Raw genomic sequence first — 26069 nt, forward strand, 5'->3', positions numbered from 1 at the left:
ATTACCTAGTTCTTTAAACTAGTGCATTAATGATAGAAACTGTTAGAGTTGTTACTGAACACACTAGTTATCGGAACTATTATGGATTTACGAAGGAAATAGAAGACGCTAACAAACTTGTACGAAATCATGTTATGGTTATTGATGTCTGAAGTCAATCAGTTATAAGTGATAAGTAATAAAACGTCCACGTTGTATGGCTCATAACATAATTACACCTTCGACTAAAAAGTAAAGATAAGTAATGTATGTGTAGTGCAATAGTGCTAACCACCAATTGTTTTTGTTAATCTGTATTTACTGGTGAGAACCTGTAATTGGCTTCTTGTATCACATTTATAAAACCTATTAACATGTTAACAGCTGTTGGATCTCCGAATAGTAATAAATAAATAAATAAATAAAAAGTAGGAAACTGGATTTACCTATACTTACACGTATAATTAGGTATTGTTTACTATTAAAACAGTACGTTTATTTTTTAGTTATTTAAAGTTTATTGCACAGTAGAAAAACTGAATGTACAAAAGGCACACTTAATGCCATGAGGCATTCTCTACCATACAATACACCTTTACATAGACTTACCTATCTAAAAGTACAAATAAAAATCTACCTCCTGCCGCCTCTCTTGACAAAAAATAATTATACTTTCATCTTTAGGCATAAGGGAACTTAATACATAGTAGTTTTTAATTAATCAAAGATTCTTTAATGAGAACTGGAGTGCCCCTCATTCGCAGTTGACCCTTCTATGGGTGGAAGGTGGAAGCGAACGCGTTATGCGAGTCTTCACTTCACACCCCTTTAAAATATATAATCATTTTACCTCTCATTATTCGAACACGTTGTACCTATAACGGATATACCTACCTATAATGGACTCACTGAAATCTAATCTTTTTAATGTTGCCATGAAAATGGGATATTTTTTCAGCAAGAGGTTTAATTATATTTACGGATAAAAACATAAAACTTATATTATCTATGTACCACCATTAGCTAGGTACTATGCATAATTCGTTAATTACGAATAAGTAACATTATAGGTACCGTATTACCAAAAAGAATAGATAGTATAGAGGGGTCCTGTCATTGTAAATTTTGTAGTCACTGTAAATTTACTGCCATCTATCGACACACGACTAAAACTCAAAATGAAAACGTATAAAGTTATCAAAAAATGTATATATATATGGATAAATGATTTTATTATTTTTATATCATTTTGATCCCTGTTCATTCACTGATATCTATGTGTGAAAATTGTTAAATATGAAACGGTGTCGTCACGCCATCTAGCCGAGGATAGGCTAAAGGTGTGTGCGCCATCTATTCGAGAATGACTTTTGCTTGAATTCCGAGGCACGTTTTTTCCTTAGACTTTATTCGTCTTATACGAAGTTACATATGTCTTTGGTATTACTTAGTAAGTAGCCATAGCCATACAGGTATTTATTTCATACGTAATAATAAACCCTCTTATTTATACAACTTTTCGGGCCTGATTTAGTTAAATTATGTTTTATCCCTTTCTTACAAATACATAAGTCAAAATGACAGATAAAGCTAAAGCTAATTGAGGCTTGTAGCGCGTTTATTAATAATACGAAAGTATTTATTTACTTATTTTATTTAACCTTCATTGCACTGTACTAAAGGTGAACTTAATTCATTCACTCATTCATTAATTCATTCTCTACCAGTCAACCTTTAGGCAAAGCAAGTAGTTTATATTCTGTTTTTTTTTTTACTATAAAGTACTACACCATACATTTTATATGTAAGAAACAAATGAGCGTTCCATATACTATTTCCCATACAGTAATATAATTTAAATTAATAGGACTTTAATTGAATCGATAGAGATTGAACAAGACATGTTACAAAATCAACAACTGTTGTTATATGTATAGAGTTAGACCAAGAAAAGTCTGCAGTGAATTTGATAGCCCACGCAGTGCAAGTGTTATTTTAAGCGTCAAATTTCTATACAATTGTGACGTATAAATAACACTTGCACTGCGTGGGCTATCAAAATCGCTATCGACTTTTTTTGGTCTAACTCTACCTACTCATACTGTCTCCGTTGTTTTGAATTTAAACGTAAGGATTTTCTCCCCACCGAGGCAAACTTAAACTTATAACGAAAACTACCTGAGTACGTTGAAGAATATTTTAATTAAAGCAAAAATGCTTTAACGTAGGTTCATAAAATGTTCCAATTAGTGCTCCTTACAAATTGCGTGGACTATAGTCTGTAAGTATACAGTCTTATTGCTTAATCGTCGTTCAGCGGTAATTATTAAGCATTTTTTTAAAGCTCATGTAGTAGAATACACATAGGATACGAATACACATGTCGTTATCTAATACCTTTAAACGAGCAGTTCTTGTATATTTATTTATTTATTTATTTACATATGTTATATATTTTGGGGATCTCGGAAACGGCTCTAACGATTTCAATGAAATTTGCTATCATGGGGGTTTGTTTTTGGGGGCGATAAATCGGTCTAGCTGGGTCTTATCTCTTTGAAAACGCGCATTTTTGAGTTTTTATATGTTTTCCGAGCAAAGCTCAGCCACCCAGATACTCTTATTGAAATTAAGATTTACACGACTCTAGAAAGATATATAGATTTTGGTGCCCAAACCGCGTATCGTATTTTCAAAAATATCATTGCCTTTAAAACTGTGTATAAAGCAAGTTTTTATCAATCATCATCAATTTTCCATGCAGCAGAACCTTAGCAATATTATAAATCCGAAAGTAACTCTTGTCTGTCTGCTCTTCACGCTTTAACCGCTGAACCGATTTAGATGAATTTTGGTACAGCGATAGCTTGAATCCCGGGGAAGGACATAGGATAGTTTTTATCCTGGAAATTATCCCATAAGGAAAGGTAAAAGGGGCTGTAATTTACTATGGATGTGGTATAAGTACTTATTCTACACAGACGAAGTCACGGGCAGCATAGTTCTACCATAAACTGTAGACTAATATCAATCGGAAATATTAGAAAATGTATTCTATTCTTAGCTGCGCTGAATACCACATATGCAAAAACCGATAGATAGCACGGTCGGCTGCCAATAGTGTCAAAGTTAATGTATTCATCACCGTTTCCACAATGGCCAACTGTCATACAACCGAGAAGTGGGCCAAATAACAGGGCTCCGGTAAATTCACACGATCAGCGCTATTTTTGTCATGATTTTGAATTCTGAAAATCGTGCGAATCTTGGCTCTTTTATGGTTCATTGATACCACCTACCTACCTGCTACTGGGCTACCTGCGGTTTTCATTGATTTTTGACAAGTTTTGAATCGTACCTCCTATCTATATGAATAAGGCCATAGACCTTCCATAGAAAACGATGCGCCGGAATAGTACAGTCATTATATCCAAAAAACCGACCCTACCCGTGAATAATTAGTTCTTGGATTTTTTTTTCGTAGGTCCCTCGGGGGGGTCACTGGGAGTGTAAATTCAAAAAGTAGGCTTTATCAGGCTCCTGCGTATATTCGAAAAATGATTTTTTTCCAAAAAAACGGGTTTTCTTCAATAACTCGGCTATTTTTGATTTTACAGTAAAACCGTAAGGACAAAAATTGTAGGAAATTTGATTCTCTACAAGTTAGTCCAGTCATTATATCCAAAAAAAACCGACCCTTCCCGTGAATAATCAGTTCTTGGATTTTTTTTTCGTACGTCCCTCGGGGGAATCACTGGGAGTGTAAATTCAAAAAGTAGACTGAATCAGAGTCCTGTGTATATTCGAAAAACGGGTTTTCTTGAATAACTCGGTCATTTTTGATTTTACAGTAAAACCGTGAGGACAAAAATTTTAGAAAATTTGATTCTCTACAAGTTTGGTCCTCACAATTTTTCTTCTAGGATCGATAGTTTGGAAATAAAATTTGAAAAAAGCAACTAATTCAAAATATTTTCAACATCTCGTTTATTTTCAACTTTACGACATAAATGAAGAGGACTAAACTTGTAGAGAATCAAATTCTGAACAATTTTGGTTCTCACCTTTTTTCCCCCAAAATCGATATTTTAGAAATTAAACCTGAAAAACGCGACAAATTCAAAATATTATCACTATCTCCTATGTTCCACGCTTTACGGCATAAATGAAGGGAAACAAAGTTGTAGAGAATCAAATTCTGAACAATTTTTGTTCGAACTTTTTTTGCACCAAAACGATATTTTTTGAATAGGACCTAAAAAAGCGACAAAATCGAAATATTATCATTATCTCGTTTATTTTCAACTTTACGGCATAAATGAAGAGAAACAAACTTGTAGAGAATCAAATTCTGAACAATTTTGGTTCCAACCCTGGAGATAGAGCGTAAACTCTTTTCCGCCCCACCACAGAGGTAGAGTATCAGGCACGTTTTTTTTATGACGTGGTTTCCCCTATAGGCCTTATCCAGGTATCGATACTAATAACCAAATATAATGTGAGAGTCCGTTGCTGTCGGTGTGAAAATATGGTTCCGCAATGGTTTTTAGGTCCAATTCAAAAAATATCGTTTTGGTGGAAAAAAAGTTCGAACAAAAATTGTTCAGAATTTGATTCTCTACAACTTTGTTTCCCTTCATTTATGCCTTAAAGCGTAGAACATAGGAGATAATGATAATATTTTGAATTTGTCGCGTTTTTCAGGTTTAATTTCTAAAATATCGATTTTGGGGGAAAGAAGGTGGGAACCAAAATTGTTCAGAATTTGATTCTCTACAAGTTTAGTCCTCTTCATTTATGTCGTAAAGTTGAAAATAAACGAGATGTTGAAAATATTTTGAATTTGTCGCTTTTTTCAAATTTTATTTCCAAACTATCGATCCTAGAAGAAAAATTGTGAGGAACAAACTTGTAGAGAATCAAATTTTCTAAAATTTTTGTCCTCACGGTTTTACTGTAAAATCAAAAATGACCGAGTTATTCAAGAAAAACCGTTTTTCGAATATACACAGGACCCTGATTCAGTCTACTTTTTGAATTTACACTCCCAGTGATTCCCCCGAGGGACGTACGAAAAAAAAATCCAAGAACTGATTATTCACGGGAAGGGTCGGTTTTTTGGATATAATGACTGGACTAACTTGTAGAGAATCAAATTTCCTACAATTTTTGTCCTTACGGTTTTACTGTAAAATCAAAAATGGCCGAGTTGTTGAAGAAAAACCGCTTTTTTAAAAAAAAACCGTTTTTCGAATATACGCAGGAGCCTGATTCAGCCTACTTTTTGAATTTACACTCCCAGTGACCCCCCCGAGGGACCTACGAAAAAAAAATCCAAGAACTAATTATTCACGGGTCAAAATCTATAATGACTGTACTAGAAGCTCCGGCCCGGACACGGCCCTGTCTAACGTGAGTCATCCATAAAGCGAGTAGAAGTTTTACATACAAAACTCTGTCTTTGTATAATAATTTTAGCAACGAAAACTAGTACCAGATATCGATATACATATATATGTATGTTGCTTGAATATGCCAAGGTTCATGTCATTTTATTCAGAAAGTCGTTATAAAATCAGAGCGTAAATAACTTCGATTGTATGGAGGCGGCTAGGTTCGTGTCATTTTAACAAATTGCTACGTTCTTACTTACGCCGGACACTCAAGATGAAACAATATACACGAGGTCCATGCACTTAATGGTGTTTACATTTAAGGAAACTCAATGGCATAGGTAGAACATTTTCGTAAATTTGTATATTTTTACCATACAAAATAATTAAATGCTGCATATAGCTATGTTGTAAGTTGTAACACGGACATTATACGAACTTCCGTTGCACTCAATATTTTTTCAATTAAATTTTATCATTTGCGGTATTCGCATGTCGCATAATGCTGCCGAGTTTCTGCGAAACTCCGGCATTTTTTGATATTTTATTTTTAGCATTCATTCATATACTTAACGTTCTTTCTTCCTTCTAAGTTCAGGTTCTTTTCTCACTCTCACTGAGCTTAAGAGTGAGCGAAATGGCTGTGCGTGTCCGGGTCGCGGATATCATGTTGTTAACTTTAATTTATTTGTAAGTTTTAACAAAAAAAAGTAATCGATGATCTGTATCAAAAATAAAATTGCCGATTTTTATAAACAAGTTTCATATTTTTACATTTTGTGTAAATATTGTAACAAATTTTTAAGGTAGGTATAGTCAGCCAAGAAAACCACTGGTAAACCACTTTCTTGGCTGACCGTAAGTTTTCCTTAATCTATGTTCGTGTTTTTTTTTTCGAACGAAAGTCATGAAATCAAGTTTTGAATCGATGAAGTTCATGAAGTTACTATACTAGAGATTGCTAATTAAAACATTTTGGTAACCGTATTGTGATCTAAAAGAGCGCTACGTTTTTTGAAATATCTGTTGGTTGAACCTACTGAACCTTAAGAAGCGTAAAATATGATTCTAATTTGATTTGAGTTCGTCGCGCTTGCCAGATACGCACGTGCTCTTGCAGAGCATTATACGCATTTACACGCAACTGAAAACAATACTGATCATTTTCATAAAAATAGTTGAATATACACAGCAAACATATTTCAATAAAAAATGCTATTAAATTAAATCGACTTTTCTAATTTTGACTCTTCGTAAAAAGGTCCTGAACATACCAAACCGATCCAGAGAACGAGGTAGACCCCCCGCTACTTGGTGGACCAAAATACAAAAAGAGATGAACCACGACAGCCTAACTACGCAGACAACCCAGAACAGAGCTCTCTGGCGCAAACGTACAAGTAGACCCGACCCCAGGTGAGCTGGGAAGAGGGTTGGCCAAAGAAGAAGAGACTCTTCGTAAATAGGGGATAATGTTCAACCGAAATTGACTTCGAAAGCAGGGTAATGTTTTAAATCGCTAAGTATCTACTAAATCAGATGCACCTTATACTTATTGGGGACACTACTACAACACTTACCAAGGTTTGCTTATTGTTGCTACTTACATTTGAAAGTGTTTCTAGTTTAGTATATATGTATTTACAATTTTCAAGTTTACCCCAATGATCCCAATGCACCGTACATGTACTGTAAAACCACCCAACTATAGTCCAATAAGCTCCCAACTATGATCCAAAAGTAACTCAAATATCTTCGTTCAGATGTGAATATTATTTGAAAGTCGCAACCTCGAGCAATTACGAGTATACGTGTTGAACTTGTGTGGCACAGTTGTAGCACCTACTGACTATTAGTTGGCTGATATTACGATAATTGTAGTCAACTGCCAACAAATACTTACAGTTCAATCACAAACACTAATCAAATCAGCACAGCGAGATAATGAGAGAAAAATGGCAGCACGACAGTCAACGACTGGCTAAAATAATGACATGTGGCACGAATTTTGTGAATTAATAATTTGAATAATAATTAGGAATTCGTCAGTGCAAGAAATTTTAATGATTGATTAGCACTTGCATAGGTTTTTTTTGTAGGAGGTGAACGAGAAGACGAATCGCCTAATGGTAAGCAATTAGCGTTACTCATGGACACCTCGAACACTGGTTTGCAAGGTTGTGTATGTGTAACTTGTGTAGTATTTTATAACGCGAATTGTGAATGGTAGATTTAATATCCGTACAAATTTCCCCTCTCGTTTCAGATAGTCGGACCAGAGGCACTACCGCGAAAAAATCGATTATTTTTTATTTGCATCTCTATCGCTTGAATATTCAGAGGCAGAGAAATTTCGATTATCGTTTTTCCTCCTACGGTAGGTCCTCTGACGGCATGTAAGTAGGTATTTACGATCTTCACAATAAAACTGTACATTCACAATTGAAATCATAGACAATAAACAATAAACATACTTTCATTGTCACCAGGCATGGCTAATCTGAACCAACTATAAAGATAACCATAAAACTTATTTAAACATCACCACGTCTTGCACATAAAATTGAAAATGCCTATCGCAAGGTGTCCATAAAATCGTGGACATCTGATAAAACACTAAAGTACCGACGTTTCATTTGCAGTGAGTAATGGGTACCCTTCCAACTCGGAGATGGAGATAGAAGGCACATACTTGTGCAGTTTGCATTTAAAGGGCTGCATAAACTTATGCATCAGCGAATGTTGTTCAGAAGTTGTAAAGTCTGCGTCTGCAACTTGCAAGGAAAACTTAAATACATAATGCGAAAATGTACACGCAGCAAAACTATTAGCTAGCTTGCTAACATTAACATATTTGCGTTACTTTTACCAAAGAGAATAGAGTGTATAGAAGAGAGTTATTGTCATAGTAAATTTTGTAGTCACAGTAAATTAACTGCCATCTATCGACACAGCATTAAAACTAAAAATGTATATATGTATATGGATAAATGATTTTATTTTTTATGTTTCATTTTTTTAGAACGCCATATGACTTTAACCCATGCATGGTCTAATAAAACATGGTCTTCCATTCCCAGAGTGACACGGGCCTACGTCACAATAACATTGCCACTTTATTTCAACATAACATGTTACATGGGTACATTATACCTATGGTTAATAAGTTAAAATATTTCTTTATAATTTTATAATTTTCATTTATATGTATTTTAGCTTAAATTTTACAATAACACGTCATTTTTAATTACTCGTTAGCAATATCTTCCGATTCACGAAAGAAATTTCAGACTTTCGGGTAATTCTGTTTATACTACTGGCAACACAGGATAGCGCTGTGCACATTTGACAATTCGGATCTAGATAACTTCATGCCCTGACCGTCATCCTTGTCGAACGCGTGTTAATTGTTATTTCCTTCTCGCTCAGTGTCAGCAGTCGCAGTGTTTTCCAAACTTTTCACGTCGTAAGCTTGGTAATTAATGTGTAACTGTGAATTAGTTTTTTAAACGTTTGTCTTGTATAGATAAATAAAGTTTAATTTAATACATTAGATTTGTTTTATTTTACTATGTTTGTACATGAATAACTTAAAATTAATGCCGTTAAAATAATTTTCACCGTTGGTTAAAATTCTCCCACATTTCAAAGTTTGAGAACCTGTAAACAGCATGATGACGTAGGCGCGTGTCAGTTAGGTCATACGCGAATCTCGGAATGGAGTACCAGGCGGAGTATATTATTATACCATGAACCCATGTTCTTACAATGATGGGTAATGTGTTAAAATTGTTAAATATCGAACGGTGTCGCCAACACCATCCACCCGAGTATAGGCCAAAGGTGTGTCGCCAGTCGCCATCTATTCGAGAATAACTTTTTCTTGATTTCCGAGGCACGTGTTTTCCATAGACTTTACTTATCTTATACTGAGTTACATACATCTTTGCTTTTACGGAATGTACTATGAGGTGCCTACGCGCTACGCTGGGACCGGTAGCACCTATGTATTTAGGAGCCGCCCTATACAATCGAAGTTACATATGTTATTTACATGAAATTTGACATCAGCATTCAAATAACATAAAACCATGTCTGGTGCTAGTTTTCGTTGCAAAAAATTGTAATACATAGAAATTAGAGCGAGTGGAAGTTTTACATACAAAACAATATTATATCAATAGTAAACATCTCGTTCTTCCTGCAAACTTTATCAATGCATGACATATTTATGGCGGTAACCATGGACAGTCGCCATCAGATATATCGGAGCGGCCGAGGTGCTCAAAAATATCTCAACACGCACTCTAACTCCTTGATAATAAAGGCGTGTTCAGATATCTGTGAGCACCTTGGCCGCTCCGATATATCTGATGGCGGCTGGACATGCCCTTGTTAACATTGTAATTGGCTCAGCAGGCTACCCGGGGCTACTAAACCAAGACAATAAATCATATATCTATACAACTATCTAAAGAACTTGAGACTTTTCCGTTCTGTGTATGGTAGGGGGTACTGGTTGTAGGCTGTTGACAGGCCGGACTAGTTTCTGTTTAGACTTAGCTGTAGAATAACTTAATGGTAGCGAGTTAGGAAGTAGTCATAAGGCGGTTATTTTGAGATAAAATTAATTAATAGTTTATAAGTATGTATGTGAATTTTGTTGATTGTTTTGTTTCTGATGTTGGAAATTCCGAGGGGAATCTTTAAATCAATACTTAGATAAGGTGTGACTGTTTGTCAATTGATCCTCCCAAGCTAATCTTTTTATTTATAATTTTAGTTTATGTTTGTAGTTAGTTGTAGCTTTATGTAGTTTTTAATTTTATTTTATATTGATTGATTTATTTTATCCTAAAATTATAATACCTTTAAAATAAACACCTATGAATAAAATAACTTACAGGGTTATATTCAGCATCGTGGTTTATTTATTGATCCGTAGTCTAAAATTTGTGGTGCGGAAACACCTAAAATCTATCAAATTACAGATACTTCTAAGTATAATTATACAGGGTGGAACATTTCTAGAGACTGAGCTGAAAGGATAGTGTTATCTAAGTGATCTACAATCGAGTTATTATAATCGTAAATCTGGATTTAAAAGTAAAACAAAATCATTAAAATTTAATATTTTTATATCAGTGACAACCCTACAAAGTTATTTACGTTTTAAATTGACACATGTCATATCATTCAATATGATCTACTTGCTAGGTATGAAACATACAGATTTTTGCACTAATGTTTAACAAACTGTATCTCAAAAACGGTTAGAAATATTAACGTGATTAATAAGTGAAAAATAAAGTAATTTGCCTGAACAATTCCCAGTTTGTGTAAAAGTCCTTCGTTCTGTTCCACCCGATATATATGTAAATTAAATATACGTAAGTAATTTGAATATGTGTGTGTTGGGTAAATTCAAGTTGTTCGATCCTGCGATTTTTGTTTACTTGCTTGTGGCATGGTCTAGGTAAGGTCCCAATACATGTCATCTTGAAACTTAAGTCATTGTCAATAGAGGTGACAGCAGGGTGTCATCTATTGGGCATTAGCATGTCGAGCACTAGTACCACCACCTTACTAGGTACCTCTGGAGCCGATCTTTCCCTCTCATTGTCGAGTCTTATAAATGTTCTTCCGTCCGCCTACCTACGCTCTAGGTTAGACAACACCGTTTTAGACTAGTAGCACATCAGCACCACATACTTACATATAATGCCACGGCAATTAGCAGAATTGTGCAACCATGATACTGTTTAATAGTAGACGACAATGTACGGAGTCATTAGTCACCAATTAACGGGGTGAGTTAGAATCAGCTCATGTGTGAACAGCCGTCGGACCGGCTGGTCGCCTTTCATGTAACGACCTAAATGGGAAACTTCCGTTTGATATATAAAGACGTGTTTTCTGCAGATTTTGCTGTTTGGGGATATATGGAATAAGGACTACTTATCCAAGCATATTTATATAAAAAATATATTTGGGGACAGTCTTACACAGATTGACCTGTCCGATGACGATATACACATGTATATAGATAAATACTTAGATACATAGATAAGAGATAGATAACCTCCATAACTCAGGAACAAATATTCGTGATAAACACACACAAATAAAAGCCCTTACCGAGATTCGAACCCGGGACCTAAATTTGAATAAGGTTGTGAGAACGTGCCCCTTTACAAAACAATGCGAAATATATGCATCTACGATATTAAAATACCGGCAATGATTGGACCTGTAATATAAGTACTTAGAACAAGTTTCATCACTTGGTATGTGAATGGTTTATCCATTAAACACATCTAACCGTTTTCAGGACTGGATAAAGTACCTTGGCATTGCATACCGCATTTAAGAATTGCATGGCATGGTAAGAATCCGAAAAGACACTTACCCAAATTGCGCTATTTTTTTAGTCTCCAGTTCCAATAGATATTGCTTAGCTATAATAAGTAAGTTTAGTAGTCTACTAACTTAGTAGGTAAACGATTTGAGGAGCAAATTTTACGTTTTGTATGGGGGATATTGATTATTGGTTCTCCTTATTTCCCAATCAATAATGTTTTTGTCAATGCGATACAATTTTTGCCTATACATTAGTAAACCGTGTTTGACACTTAGCTGACGGGCACCTGCCGGCGTATTATGGATGGCTTTATCCATCTTTATCCACGTGATAAAATAACTGTCACTTTTTAACACCGTGGGATAGAAAGTGACGGACACCGTTTTATCATGCTGTTACGTGGACAAGAACGACCATCATATCCGTACAGGAGACACTTGACGATTAGCAATAATGTTTTATTTCATTTAATCTTTTACAGTGGCTTATTTGCTATTACGACCTTGACCGTGCACGCCAGCAGCCGGCGCTGCCAATATCTGTCAAGCCGTTTTACGGAAGTACTTACGGTAATTAATCGCGGCGATCAAAGTGGCCGAGATGCAATTTAGATGCACCGCGAATGAGTGATGGTTATGATAAGATGGGACGACAATACACGCCTGTATAATTATAACGCTTTAAACGAAGAATGAGCTAAGTCAGCTGAGGAATTATGAGATTAGATAGATTGACGTTTTTAAACCAGAAAGTGATACCCTTCACCGAAAAAGCCTCAAAATACAATATGCATTAAACGATCTCAGAAAATCTAAATTTAGTTTTATGACCAATATAAGCTGTATACCTGTTAAAAATCGGCCTTTTAAGAAAGATGCCTATTTATGAAGAAAGGTCCTTGAAAATGACTTTCGATGGATAAGTTATCGGGTTTTCCATACCGAAACCAGCGCGGCGCGTTGTAAAATTACGATTTCGTATCAGCGATTTTACCTCTGCCTATCTTCTTAATACTCTGTGAGTAAGTAGATAGAATTGGGTAGCTGGATTTTTGCCAAGCCATGTGGGTGGTCAAGAAAGCACCCTGAATTAAATTGTAGACGTTATCCTGATCACGTACATAGGATGTGATTCTAATCGGTCTCCATTCACCGTTCCTTAAGTAAAGCTAGAATGCAGTCTCCCATTGTTATTTCGCATTCGACGTCGCAAGCAAAAATAACGAATCTCTATTATTTATATTCCTGATAGACACTGAAGTTTGAATCCAGAAATACCCAGACGAAGTTAAAGTGAAATTCGTGTTTCCGTTATCCGGCGCCGACAGCCATCTTATATTTACAACCCGCCATCTTGTATTTACCCAGTGACGGCTTAATGCACCGCTGAAACTGTAAATACATCTCCGCAGAGCCATTGTGTCTAGAATTTCATATTTAACTACGTTAAGGGGATTCAATTTGCGGAGTCAGAAACTAAAGTGCAGTCAGCGGGAGAATAGCCGAACTTTGCGCACTTTGTAGTTTTAATATTTGAAAATGGGCAACACTGAAAAATGCAAAAACCTTTTTTGATAAAAACATTATAAAGTTCCGGTTTTGGGATAGTGCAGTCACCTGCAATAATATGTTACACAACGAAGGCCGCAAAAATATCTGACACGATTTTATTTGTAGAGCCATAAGAGCGTGTCACATATTATTGCGGCCTTCGAAGAGTAACATATTATTGCAGGTGACTGTACAAAAAAATAAATAAAGAGGAGATAAGTAGTTGTGTGGAGAAATTGTATCTATCCTTATTCGGCACACAAATACACTATTATGAGTATACTCTACGTCTTATTATTTCTTGCATGAATAGGTAGGTAATCTAGGTAGACGTGTTGGTGTATTCCCATCTGTCCCCGCCGAGCACAGATGGGAATAGGCGCTACATACTTACGTCATCTCGCTCCGAATCGTACGAGAAACTCGTATCAACCAGTGTTGCCAGGGCTCTGGAGTCATAAGTTACGTTTCGTTTCCCTAAAAGTCACGTTTTTGCTGCTTAAGTCACATTTTTATATTATAGTAGGTTATTTTAGGTTATTTCGGTTTAAAGATATTTATTTTCTCATAAGAAATTACATTTCACTTACACGAGAAATATATATAAAATAAGCATGTTTTGTAGGAATAACTTTTCTCTAAAATCAAAAATGGCCGAGTTGTGGAGTTTTTATTTGAAGCCAAGTGGCAGCGAGCGAGCGAAGTGAGCGAGCAAGACCTTCCTGGGCAGAGCCGACTTGGATATGGTCAGGTTAGAAGACTAGGGCAGGAGGTTAGCTCCCGCCTTAGTCTTCGAGGTTTTTTTTTTCAACAACCCAAAAAAACGTAATTATTCAGCAACTTTCGGGTCAATATCCCAACTTTCGGGTCAAATATGTCGGCCATTATTGATATTAGAGAAAAGTTTTTCATACAAAACATGCTTTTATTAGCGTTTTTTATGATTTTTTTCTAAATCTGTTACGATTCCTATATATTATGGACTTTTGGCCAAAAAAAATCTGTCTTTATTGTGCACCCCTTTTGCTTTAGGCCGAACCGAATTCGGAAAAAACACTTATCTTCGCAGGTAAATAAATAAAAGTGCGAAGCGTGAAATCGCTGCGACGGCGAAGTACCATGAACTTCTAACTAACTTTTTTAGTAATACACATTTTCATTCATTTAGTGAACATAGGAGTTCATGGTACTTCGCCGTCGCGCCGGACCCAGTCACATGAGTCACAGTCAGTCAGTGCGAAAGAAAAGTTTTAAAAATATACATTGTTCACCGCTCGTGCGACTGGCGCGACTACAAGACCGTGCAAGTGCAAGCAACGGTTCATTCAATGGCGTCTGTACTCAACTTGCGGCATTCCTTATTCATTAAACTTAATCAAAAGAAAAAGTATATGCGTACATAATTTACCCTCTGTTGCGAACGCAACCTTTATTTGTATAATACAGTAACTAAACGCAGCCGTCGGGCTCGGCTAGTATTTGGAAGCTTTTTCTAAAGCACCAATAGGAGCGCTCCACATATTATGTATCGTGGCCAATTAGAGGCACCCAAATCTTAACCACTATTTTCGGACATTCAAATTATGCAAATCACTCTTTCATCAGCCTCCATACGATTACCACACCACTTTTACATTTAACCGTTTAGTCAAGGAACCCTTGTAAAACCAGTACCTGTTGAAATTATAATAGTTTACTTCAAATCGAAGCTTTTTATTTGAGTCGTCGAGATCCTGACCTGCACGGCGGCTACACCCTCGGATAAAAATAACACAGTAATGGTTTTTGAGCGCTCTAAAATCTCAAAATAACTGATGCAGTGCAATGAGTAATGAGTAGTATAGATACAGGCTGAAAGAGATGAATCATTACACTAAAAAAAACCGGCCAAGTGCGAGTCGGACTCGCACACGAAGGGTTGGGTTCTGTACCATTTTCTATAAAAACGGTCACCCATCCAAGACTGACCCCGCCCGACGTTGCTTAACTTTGGACAAAAATCACGTTTGTTGTATGGGAGCCCCACTTAAATCTTTATTTTATTCTGTTTTTAGTATTTGTTTTGTTATAGCGGCAACAGAAATACATCATCTGTGAAAATTTCAGCTGTCTAGTCATCACAGATCACGAGATACAGCCTGGTGACAGACAGACGGACGGACGGACGGACGGACGGACGGACGGACGGACGGACGGACAGCGGAGTCTTAGTAATAGGGTCCCGTTTTACCCTTTGGGTACGGACGGAACCCTAATAACTACTACTATCAAACTAAATGACACCGTCATGTCAAGGTAACAAGTCTCATTTTGCCACGACTATTATAATAAACATGATGGTGGATGTAAAGCCCACTCCAGACTATGCGCGTGAATCGCGGGCGAAGCCGCGAACGCGAGTGTGGAGTCGATTTCGCTGTCTGCGATTCACGCGCATAGTCTGGAGGGGGCTTTACGTCAAGGTGTCAGTGCAAGTGTCAACTTGGGTGCGTTCACTACGTTCCTAAATAATACGAATTGCAGTACTAAACTTGTCCAAAATTCGACTAGCTTAAAAGTCACAAAAATTGCCTCAAGATCGTAAGTCACGAGAAGGCGAAAAGTCACGTAAAATGTGACTTTTGTGATCATCTGGCAACACTGGTATCAACCATACAAATGGGCCTTATTGGGGAAAACACGGCAAGCTCACTAGTCACACCCAGTCACACCTAGGATCCGCTATTTTACCTCAATCCATAGTCTAGTAAACAACTCGTTTTCAGACCATTATGACGTCAACATCGGATACCTGGTGGGTGGCAGGACCTTATGTGGAATACGAACCGTTAACACTGTTTTTAGCGCTAATTCTTACGCCAAGAACGTAAATTGTTTAGTTCTATAAGAAAAACTGGTAGGTGTGTAGGTACTTAACTTACTTTTCAAGGATGTTTATATGTTCCTGAGAATCCTGAGCATGCATTAATAATTTGGTTAGGTATAAGAAAATAGGGTTTCTTAGAAATCCGTTCGGGCAAATGCAACCATGGAGGAAATTATGTCACTTTAAGAATGAAATGTAGCGGGGGCTAAGAAACTCATACTTAGCGCCACTTGCACCATCCCCCTAACCCGGGGTTAAGCGGTTAAACCGTTAAATCAGTGTTAAATTAATATGTATACTAGTAACATGGTAACTCCATCTTTAACCGGTTAACCCCGGGTTAGTGGGATGGTACACGTGGCCCTTAGTCAGATATGACTATGAGAAATTGCAGGGAGGTGTGAAGTTATTAACTGAAACTATGCTTTGTTCTTGTGTTTCAAGATTTGTATACATGTGCCTTTAATATTAAAGATTGCCAATCTCTCGAAGGCCAGTAAAAACTGTATCCATGTAAATAATTTTCAAAGAAAAATATTTGTTGAAATAATTTGTTTACAGCATAAAAATCTACATCAATTCAACATTTCCTACATTTAAAGCGCCAATATTTTGACAACTGAAAGCCAGTTCGGCACACTTTTACCGGAACATAAATATATTTAACACCTCACAGCTAATTTATATTTTTTTAATTGCACCTCACAATCCAATAAAATCCGTTTATTTATCACCTTGACCGGATTGCGGTAATTAGATTAGTTTGATATTCAATTAATAACGGTTTGCTGATACAAATTAAGTGGGCGCTAGGAGAGTAACGGGTTTGAAATGGTATAAATATCCACCCACTCAATGGTGTGATTCGGAAATATATCCTTTACTATTATAGAATATACTATTTATTACCGACGTAAACAATATGAACATATTTTCTACAATAAATATAACATTGTATTTCCATCGTCATGCTGGCACTTTTCCTATAAATTTGCTGGTGCAAGCATGTGTGTCCATTTTTAGGGTTTTTTAGGGTCATGCTAATGCCAAAGAGATATATGTAACTTCGTAGGTATAAGATAAGTAAAGTGTAAGACAAAATGTGCCTCGGAAAATCAGGAAAAGTTTATACTCAAATAGATGGCGCCTTTGGCCTACTTATATACTCGTGTAGATGGCGTTGGCAACACCGCTTGATATTTAACAATTTTAATCCATATCAGTAAAAGAACATAGGTTAAAGTCATATGGCGTTCTAAAATGTCAAGGTCGTATCAATAGCTTAACAAACTGTCACATCAGAATCGGCGTCGTGATATTGGTTCTTTTCTTACTTGAAATAATTTAAACCACCCACATTGATACAATTATTTAATCGCGCTTGATTGAATTTACATCAATTAGGTCACTTTCAAAGATAATATCGATAAAATACAGATCTTATTTCCAGTATTTCCAGTGTGGACTAAAATGCATGTGTGTTCTTATGTAAGTATAACAGTACCTATGTTAATACGTAGCATTAATATCTTAAGAGCCAACGGGAGTGGTCATTTCTCCATACAAACGTACTCCTCGTTTTCCTCCGTGGTTTTTGAAGCTAGAGCAATGATTTTTTCAACACAGATTAATATTGTCAATATCTGTGTCGGACCGTTTTGCTTTTTTTGATATTTTTGTTTTTTAAGGCGCTAGAGCCCTTCAAAAATGGTCAAAATGGCCTAATTGACTATGCCGCATTGAGAGGCGTGGCATTCAAACCTGATATCAATTAGCCAAAAAAGCAAAACGGTCCGACACAGATAATTTCATAATCATTTAGATTTCCAAATTTGGTTACGATTGGTTAAGTTTTGGAGGAGGAAACAGAGGAGTACGAAATTAGATTTTTGAGATTTTTACGCAGGATTTTTCGCCTTGTCCTTATCGCACTACTTTTAGGTGCCGCTTCCGTTAGCGAGACGGGTATATTTACCTAAAATATTTAAAACTCAGCTCCTGTTTCGTCTTAAATGATTTCTCGATAAGTTAACGATAAAATAAATAAGTGAATAAATTCAAAAAGGATAAAATAATTAACTATATTATAGTAAAACAAGAACAAATACACAATTAGCTACGTAAGTTCAGTCAAGTTGACGGTCAAGAGCAAGCCTATTGAATAAAAAGACATTCTTAATGTTTATGGTAAAATGACTAAGAATTTATGAAAAAAACAAGCACGCACAAAAGTATTTAACATACTGCGCAATCATACATAATTAAATACTTATTTTCCTATATTTATAGAACAAGCAATTATTTTTAATGGATTTCTATAGGTAAGTAGGAGAGAACAAGTTTAACATATTTTGGCTTGGATTTCTATAGGTAAGTAAACATTAATTTGTTTATACAGTTATACATTTTAGTATCAAGATTTACCTGTAATGCAATTCATTATGTTTTATGATTAGAACCGTTGTGAACACTGTGCAGTCTGTGCATCCCGAAAAAAACCGGCCAAGTGCGAGACTCGCGTTCCAAGGGTTCCGTACATTAAGTCCGACTCACGCTTGACTGCACATTTCTAATAGGTTTTTCTGTCATCTCTAAGTAAAGAACTATTTTGTGTATTTTTTTCAAAGTTTTAGACCCAGTAGTTTTGGAGATAAAGGGGGGAATGGTAATTTTTTAGCTATTTTATTATATAACTTCTAACCTATTTAATTAAAACTTATAAAAAAATATATTTGAAATTCTCAAAATGAGCTCTTTCATTTGATATACTTATAACACGATATAGTTTGAAAAACTTATTTTTTTTACTTTCTCATTTACCCCCCAAAAGTGACCCCCAAGTTTAAAATTCATTTGTTTACGTTACATGTTCGTCTTTGGGTCACTAATCTACATATGTGTACCAAATTTCAACTTAATTAGTCCAGTAGTTACGAGAAAATGGACAGACAGACAGACGCACGAGTGATCCTATAAGGGATCCGTTTTTTCCTTTTGAGGTACGGAACCCTAAAAACCATCAATAGGGCGGGAAATTAAAAAAAGTTGTTCGCAGAAATCGCGAAGCGTCTGGTTGACGTAACTGGTGACCGAAGAGCTGGCGGCTACCTCGCACAACGTATCAGCATTGCGATACAGCGAGGAAATGCCGCCAGCATCCTTGGTACAATGCCTCAAGGGCCTATTTTAGATTTAAGCTAGTTATTAATTTCGTTTAGTAGTGCCGCTATAGGTTGACCGAACACATGTTTTTAATGAACGCGCCCTTTGCAGAGTACACAAAGATAATTTGCTTAGAAATAGGGAGTGTTTGAGCCACAAATATGAAATATCTGTATGGTTTGAGCAGACCTTTATTCATATTATTTTTGGACATAATTATAGGTACTTAGGTAAATACAGTCATCCTTCCAATCCTTGAAAGCAAAACCTGTTTTTCACTTATCCAACTAATAAGGTTTGATCGTAACGGCTTCTGGGCTCACAGCATGGATCCTAAATCAACTTTTTATTTCGTAATCGTAACTGGACATGCAGTTTTGCATATATTTTATAAATTATGGGAGTGTTAACCCGCTGCCGCTTGTTTCCGAAAAGAATAATGTATTTTTTGCGTGTTTATGTTATGAATATAAGATTCATAAGTATTTTCACGTCACTTTGTCGCAGCGATTACAAACTAAGATTTAAGTATACCTAATCCCAGGGATGATGAGAGGATTCTAAATAGGAATTGGTAACCCCCTACTGTTTTGCCAGAATCTGTTGATAAGACAATGCTGCTTGCAAGCCTCATCGTCTCCGGCCGTTATAAGTTTTAACTTTAATTTAAACACCTCAAACGCAATCTTTAATAAATTAATATGGAGAATGCGGCTAGCCAGCACGGCATATCAGCTAGTGGGGTTCCCTAGCCGGTCAGATACCAGCTTTGCACATACAGCATATTAAATATTCCCACGTATCCGGCATCCTGCTCGATTTGCGTTGAATGTCATGTCTTCCTCCATTCTCCCGGCTTTTTTGCCACGGCTCATGGGAGCTTGGGGTCTGCTTGTCAACTAATCCCATGAATTGGTGTAGGCACTAGCTCTTACGAAAGCGACTGCCATCTGACCTTTCAACCCAGTGGGGAAACTAGATCTTATTGGGATTAGTCCGGTTTTCTCACGATGTTTTCCTTCACCGTAAATCGACTGGCAAATCATAATACGAGTATATCTGATGCCGCTCCGATATATCTGATGACGAATGTCCGTGATTCTGAAAGCCATATTCATCTAGGTCTAAATACAAAAGGCTGACTGGTAAATAACTACAGCTTTGGTCACATAAAAGTTAACGTAATAGGGTATTCAGGTCCACAGTAATTTAGGTAGACGTGTTTGGTCATTAAATTTACTTACGGTTTACTTTAAGTGTATTAGATGTTTATATTAGCCAAGTAAAGGTGTTCATACCTTGTAAGTTATAGGTATTTATAGGTATTATTAGCTGTAAAGCCAGAAAATTTGAAGGAAACAAAATACATGGTGCGCCGCGCGAGACTTGGGACGGAAGATAATCTTCCGTGTGTCTTCCGGCCCTCCTGTGTAAATAAATATTATAAGTACTACAATTTTACACAGATCGACCTAGTCCCACAGTGAGTTCAATAAGGCTGGTGTTGTGGTATTAGACGACGATATATGTAATAAATACTTAATATAAATACTTATACCGAAACAAATATTTGTGATAAGCACAAAAATAAATGCCCTTACCAGCAAGCGTATAATGGATTGGCTTTATCTACGTGATAAATAACTGTCACTTTTTAACACCGCGGGATAGAAAGTGACTGATACCGTTTTATCACGCTGTCACGTAGACAAGATCGAACGACCATCATATTATCCGTGCTGGATCCGTAGACAGGGTCACTACCGAGTACCGACTAGGGTTTACTTTATGGGTTACCAGATGACAGGAATTTTCCTGACATGTCAGGAATTTTGGCCTTTTGTCAGGAATGGGGACGGACGGAACACGAAAATGTCAGGAATTTTTTGAATTGATAGACTTTTTTTTAAGTACCTTTTTATTTTCTTAAATTAATCCAAAAATATTGTAGAAAAAATGAGATCCACTCAACTTATCAATAACTTCGTAATTATTATTACAAATTACTCAAAATATTCGGAAATCAGGAATTGTGTCAGGAAATTCTAAATTTGTATCTGGTAACCCTAATAGTACCGACTAAATAAACTAGAGGTTTGTATTTACTCGTAGTTAGTCACTTGTTCAGGTACATTGGTTTATGAATATGGAAAGGGGTCGGCTTCGAGGAAAGTAGTGGCCTGGCGGGTTGGCTGGCAATACAATAGGGATGGCAAATCGTTTATTATGAACCATTTGTCATGGTACTTGGCAGTTGTACCTACTTGCGCTTGATATGTGTGGAAAATATATATGCAAAGTTTCTCTTGGTTTCTCTTAGATGGGAATGGGATAGAAAAGTTCTGGCCCCTATTTCACCATGCTGACCAATTGTCCCCTGTCAGATGTCAATTGTCAAGTTCGTGAAATCGCTAGACCGGGCCGGAGCTTCCGGCGCTTCATTTTCTATGGAAAGTACCACGCACCACGTGATCAGTTGAACATCGATCAGGTGTCATAGAAAATTACATATTGGACGCCTCGACCCGGGCACGGCCCGGTCTAGCGTGAGTTATCCTATAGGCGTCTGGTTTCATTCCAGTTAATATCTAACGCATTACTTCCTGCCTCGTAACTTGCTATGAACACAATTGTTTGATGAAGCTTCTCTACATTTTGATGATATTTCGTATTGTTTGCGGGAATTCGAGGATCTCTACCAAACAAATGACAACGTGTAGCAGGAAAAAAAGCTAAAGTATTATAATAATCACGAAAGTAGACGAGCCATTATTAGTATAAATAATGAATCAAAAACGTTTAGGTACTTTGAATTAAGGTTAATGCGGTTTATTGTGGATATCATAAAATAAGTAACCTTTAAAGCATATTTTTCTTTCCTAATCCTTATAGGCAATGCTTAAACGTTGTGTGATAAGTCTTTGAAAAATGTATCCCAATCCTTAACTTTTGTAATGTCCACAGAAAAGCCGCCGGTTTTGCCAAAGACCCTAATATTTGAACAGTGTTCAACGCTGCACCTATTGCACACGCATCGGTTTCACGAGCTTTTCGAAAACGAACAATCCTTCACACCTAAATTATTTCCTTCCCCAACCGGCTTTTTGACCGGCCTTGAGCAACTCTAACACTAACTGCACCACCCTGACCGGTCCCACGGTCCGTTAGCCCGCAATCGGAACGGCATAAACAAAAACTGGATTGTCCTTTTGTGGAGTTCATACCGGAGATTTATGGGGCTTTCTAGTTGCTTTCATTTTCATGTTCCTGTCCACAGGGCTTTGATAAGATAACGGGTAGTCTGCGCGCAAATGCTAAGGTATTGGAGTTAAGAGGGTATAATTTTGTTGGTAAATCGATTGGAAATGTTCGCGCGCAAATGTTATGATTTTGATGTAATTTGAAACTAATAAATAGCAATTGAGCATGACGAGAGTCTTCATAGATCACCTTATAAAGCCGGTAGAGCATTAAGTTTGTAACATACCAGAGACTGTCATGCCTCATTTGGTTATAATATAATATATTAAGTAAATAAAAAAACTTGCCATTAATAAAACACTTTATCTAACAACTATGTAAGTAGTTAAAATAGATTCATCTGTCATTTCTTTTATTGAACAAATTTTACGGTAACCGGTATCCATTTTATATCAATCTTGAGGTTTCCCGTAGAGACATTCATTGATAATTTTGGGTACCAATCGGTTCCGAGATCGGAAAATTGGGACCATTAGTTCCAATCTACCACTGGAACATCACTTAAGGGACCGTGAAGTATGAACTTTTATTATTAAACAAATTTAGCTCAATTCAAACCTAAACCTTTCCCTTTTGTGGTGAATTCGATTAAGTATCGTAATCGTTCGCATATTGAACCTTCACTGGACGTTAAATTAAGAATACCAAACCCATATGGAAACCAAAAAATATTTAAATGGTGAAATATCATAAACATAAATTCAATGTAACAGAATATCGTCAAAGTTCGATAAACGGTACAACCTAGCCCCGGTGTCAACAACTTCTCAATTAACTCGATTCCATAACAAGAACATAATTAAATCAAAACATAATAGGAAACAGACAGATGTAGGCAAACCCGATCAGCGGCGGCGTTATTCTAATCGCTTTCCAAGTCGAACGTTCATGCCTCGGCCACGGGACATGTAATAAGCTTTTCTATATGTATTGTATAGAGGAACCATTGGAACACGTCAACCTTTAGTGTGCTCTAGAGTGTCTGATCTCAGACCTTCTGTTGCGCAAAGAAGCCCGCTGCGTTCGAACCCGGAGCTTCCGGTACTGGGTAACTATTCGAATCTCGGTTTCGGCCTTGCAGCACAACCTCAGCTCTGTTCTCCTGCAAGGATCCACGCTTCGATACTTTTAGTCCAACGTGGAACTTGGCCTTCATGATATCCGAGCTGGAATGCTACGTTTGTATGTTACATATGTGTTTTTTTATAATCCCATAGCAAATTTATTGATATACCTAATAATTATTGAACCTTTAACTTGAGACTTTGGCTCCATATGTGTGGTCTACCGCTCGTACAATGGGTTATGCTCCGGACGCTGTAGAATGAGCTCCCTGCCGAAGTTTTTTTGGGGAACTACAGTACGGCGTGCGGCCATTTTCCTTATTTTCAAATAAGGAATCAGGGTACATTTCGGGTCTCGAAGTCATAGTTGCGCTGGTTTTCTGAATGTTGGTCTCACGTTCTGTTCGTATGCAATAATAATAGGCGTCAGTATTTAAATGTTGATTGATTCCAGCTATTTGGAGCACGAGGTAATGACCGGATCAACCGATATTTAGCAAGACAGGATTCGATACTGTGTTTGTGTTTAGCTGATCTTTTCTAAGGATTAATGATAATAACAGTTATAAGGTGTCAATACACAACATATACCTACAAGTATAGATGTATATTATAGCTTAGCTTAAACTACTGAAACTTGTTTGTTAAATGGTTAATATAGTCATGAATATTTACATTAAGAAAATCTGCATGAGGCTGCATTTAAATTTACAATTATAAGCGTGAACTACCAATTGGCTTCATTTAATTTATTTGATTTTGGTAATAATTTAATGTTAATAAAATTTAAGATATCGTGAATCATAATACTAACGCTATTTAGATAAAAGAGGAAAACACGCATATTGCGGGTTATGTTCGGATTAGGACTGATATACAGCAGCAGGAAATGGGCGATGTCACTGTCAATCTATGCTAACATTATAAATGCGAAAGTAATTCTGTCGGTCTGTCTGTCTGCTACCTCGTCGCGATTAAATTGCTGAACAGATTTAAGTAGATAAATTTTGGCATGGAGATATTTAGATTGAGGCTCGGGGCCCTTCCTCCTTCCTCCTTTCTATAGGATAGTTTTTATCAATCGTCAATCGTCATCATTATTTCATACAGACAAAGTCGCGAGTCGCGAGAAAATCTAGTATCTTTATAAACAACTGAACGATGATGCCATACGAATAAATAAATAATTAATAAATCGAGACACAATTGGAACGCACGTTTTAAGCAACTTTCTTGCTTCGCTTACAAATCTTACAATGTCTATTCACTAATAGTCTCTCAGAGACATTTCTCGGGCGATAAAATCTTCTATAATTGGCAGTGCTACCAGCGTCACGGCAATTTTTGATGCATCGATCAATGATGAACACATTAAATCTTATACCCAAGTGTTATGTTGGTTACCAAGAGTTTCCGGCGCCTACTTCACCAACCTGACAATTAGGCATCCGCAAAATTTCCAGCGTGGCGCTACCCGCTTTCTTGGCTTCGGTACACGGTGCTCAAAACCTTATCGGGAAAATTTTAGCCCCTTCCCTTGGGGTCCTGGAGGCTTCGCACTGTACCGAGGCCAAGAACGTATGGAATTTAACATGTCCTAACACAGACCCGCCTGTCAACCCATGTTCGCAGAGGCTCTCTACCGTCTAACTAGGAACCGTCTCCTAGATTCGGCACTTAGTCCGACAGATCGAGCTCGTCTTCTTGCCACTGCGGAATGGGAGTCGGGTCTGTGGTTACAGACACTACCATCCACAACTGCGGGCACATTGTTGGATAATACAAAGTTCCGTTTGGCCACATGTCTCAGAATAGGGGCATCAACAAACATGCCCCACCGGTGCCATGCGGAGTTATGGTGGATAATCTGGGCCACCACGGCCTCTCATGCAGCCATAGCGCTGGAAGGATCCCCCGCCACGCCAGCCTCAACGAAGTCATCCGAAGGGCCCTTGTCAGTGCCAAGGTACCGGCGGTCCTCGAGCCCAACGGTCTGGCCAGGGTCGATGGCAAGAGGCCTGACGGAATGACGCTGGTGCCTTGGAGTATGGGACGGCCACTTGTCTGGGACGCTACGTGCGTAGGTAACCTGGCGCCGTCCCATATTCCAGGCACCAAAGTTGGCGCTGGTGCGGCCGCATCCTCGGCCGAAAGCCTCAAACGCCGCAAATATGTCACACTAGGTTAGTAGCTACATATTTGCGGCGTTTGGAGTGGAAACCTTGGGGCCGTGGGGACCTAGCGCGCGTCGCCTCTATGAGGAGCTGTCAAAGCGCCTCATAGAGGCCTCCGGTGACCAGAGGGCTGGCCTATATTTTGCCCAAAGGATCAGCATTGCCATCCAGCGGGGCAATGCGGCCAGCCTTCTGGGCACCCTACCTACGGACCAAGACTTAGGGCAATTTTTTTATTTATAAGTTTTAGTGTTTTGTT

The 26069-nt window shown here is 37.3% G+C and overlaps 3 protein-coding genes across 3 annotated transcripts in view; 1 reads left to right on the forward strand and 2 right to left on the reverse strand.

The window, feature by feature from the left end:
• The window catches only part of LOC134791716 (uncharacterized), a 498190-nt gene that overhangs the window by 197846 nt on the left and 274275 nt on the right, over positions 1 to 26069 (reverse strand). The window lies entirely within an intron of this gene.
• The window catches only part of LOC134791766 (large ribosomal subunit protein eL22-like), a 375980-nt gene that overhangs the window by 124176 nt on the left and 225735 nt on the right, over positions 1 to 26069 (reverse strand). The gene's annotated exons all lie outside the window — the stretch shown is intronic.
• Positions 1 to 26069, forward strand: part of LOC134791753 (uncharacterized) — an 83669-nt gene that overhangs the window by 638 nt on the left and 56962 nt on the right. The gene's annotated exons all lie outside the window — the stretch shown is intronic.

Source organism: Cydia splendana, chromosome 6 (genome assembly GCF_910591565.1).
Source record: "Cydia splendana chromosome 6, ilCydSple1.2, whole genome shotgun sequence".
Lineage (NCBI taxonomy): Eukaryota > Metazoa > Arthropoda > Insecta > Lepidoptera > Tortricidae > Cydia > Cydia splendana.